This window comes from Micromys minutus, assembly GCF_963924665.1.
Source record: "Micromys minutus genome assembly, chromosome: 10".
NCBI lineage: Eukaryota > Metazoa > Chordata > Mammalia > Rodentia > Muridae > Micromys > Micromys minutus.
The window spans coordinates 63,375,773-63,378,203 of NC_137979.1; positions in this window are offsets into that span (position 1 = coordinate 63,375,773).

The window sequence follows — 2,431 nt, forward strand, 5'->3', positions numbered from 1 at the left end:
AGTCACAGACACAGTCACAGACGCAGACACAGACACAGTCACAGTCACAGTCACAGTCACAGTCACAGACACAGTCACAGACACAGATACAGACACAGTCACAGTCACAGTCACAGTCACAGTCACAGTCACAGACACAGTCACAGACACAGATACAGACACAGTCACAGTCACAGTCACAGTCACAGACACAGTCACAGACACAGGCATGACACAGAAACAGAGACACACACAGTCACAGACACAGTCACAGACGCAGACACAGACACAGTCACAGACACAGTCACAGACACAGTCACAGACACAGATACAGACACAGTCACAGTCACAGTCACAGTCACAGACACAGTCACAGACACAGACACAGATACAGTCACAGTCACAGTCACAGACACAGTCACAGACACAGATACAGACACAGTCACAGTCACAGACACAGTCACAGACACAGATACAGACACAGTCACAGTCACAGACACAGTCACAGATACAGTCACAGACACAGTCACAGACACAGTCACAGACACAGATACAGTCACAGTCACAGACACAGACACAGACACAGATACAGTCACAGTCACAGTCACAGACACAGTCACAGACACAGTCACAGACACAGTCACAGACACAGACACAGACACAGATACAGTCACAGTCACAGTCACAGACACAGTCACAGACACAGGCATGACACAGAAACAGAGACACACACAGTCACAGACACAGATACAGTCACAGACGCATACACACATCAAGGATGCATGGAACTATAGAATGATGACATATCTGTGACTGGTCCTGTTAGTCCTGCCAAGTCCCCACATACATACTTGAGAGGTTTGTGTCACATTCTGACGTGATGGGGCAACCTGGGGTGGAGACAGGGGGCCCAGTGCTCCTCTGCTCCTGTACCTCCCAACCCCCACCCCCGCTCCAGCCTGAGACAGGTCCTCCAGCCTTAGACTCAGGCTAAGAGGGCCAGCACTTTGCATCGGATACTGGGAAGATCAACTTCATTTCTCGAGGACTGGGATTCCTTCTCCAGCAAGACAGCCTCTAACCAAAGGAGCAGAACCATGGGTGGGACCCGAGTTGGACCCAAGCCTGGCCCTTCAGCACTTGAGTGCTCAGGGTCACATTCTCAGTGCTGTGGAGAAAAGGCTCAGAGTTGGCTAACAAGCCATGGGGGGTGGGAGGGGTACACAGCCCAAGGTCAGCCCAGCTGAAAGGCTGGGGCCTCGGAGGGGCTCCAGAGATGGGACACAACCCTGGCCAACAGTGATAAGGTCACTTCCTGTGGCCAGCACAGCACAAGGGGTAGTGAGATAGCCTGTGCCACCTACCTTCCCAAAACGTTGCTTCTGTTTAAGCCACTCTGTGTCGCAGCCTGTGAGTAAACAATGAAAATGAACTTGGCTATGTGCTCTCTGTCCACAACCTACTCCTCCAGGGCGCTCTCTGGCGGCACCAATGATCAATTTAATGCTCAGGAAGAAGTGTTAGGAGCCCCAAGCATGCTTGTCTGACACAGCTGCCCTAAACTGTCTTGTGGTCCCTCCCCTGCCCCCAGCACAGTTGCTGTGCTATCCTAAGGTTGCTCTGTTTCTGCTACGGGAGAGTCTCGGGCGGAGCAGCAGTGAACCACCTTTCCCATTCAGTTCATGGACATAGTACTCTGCTCCCTAGTCTAGAAGACCCCAGGCGGTGTTTGATGGATGAATGCATGAGTGGGTGAAGAAGTGGGTAAGGAGCAGCAGCAGCAGCTCTAATGCAACCACTGTAAGAAGACAGAGTGTGTGCTCCTGGCTGCATCAGATGCCAAGACTCAGCTCAGGACAAGGACCCAAGGCTCAGACAAGGGCTCAAGCCCATCTCACGGGGCAGAGAGAGTTAAATGTGAGCAACGGAAGGCAAGAGTCCAGAGCTAAGGTGATCAGAGAGATGGGGGTCCTATACATAATCCTAACTTCATCTTATGAACGAGACGCAGCCATGTAAACAGCAAGAGCCAAGTGGAACATATCAGTGGATTCGGTTTGCTCAAATATGTACAGAACTTTAAACCGTGAGGAGATAGGTAAATGTCGTCAAATGTCAAGGAACGAGAGAGAGAGAGAGAGAGAGAGAGAGAGAGAGAGAGAGAGAGAGAGAGAGAGAGAGAGAGAGAGAGAGAGAGAGCTGGGCTAAAGGAGAGGAGAATAGTGTCCCTGCTGGGGCTGATCAGCCCTTGCTTTGTCTGTCAGAACACATGTTGTGATGCTAAGTGCACACCACTTTCGATCTTCACACTGCCAGCCCGGATGGAAGTTGCAGCTCAGTGGTCTGTCAGCTGAGCATGGAGCTAAGCAGGCTGTTAGCTCTTCCTGGACGTGAGCTGAATGCCTGGAACCTAAAGGGATGGTTCATTGACTCAGAGCCTCAGAGGTTTCAT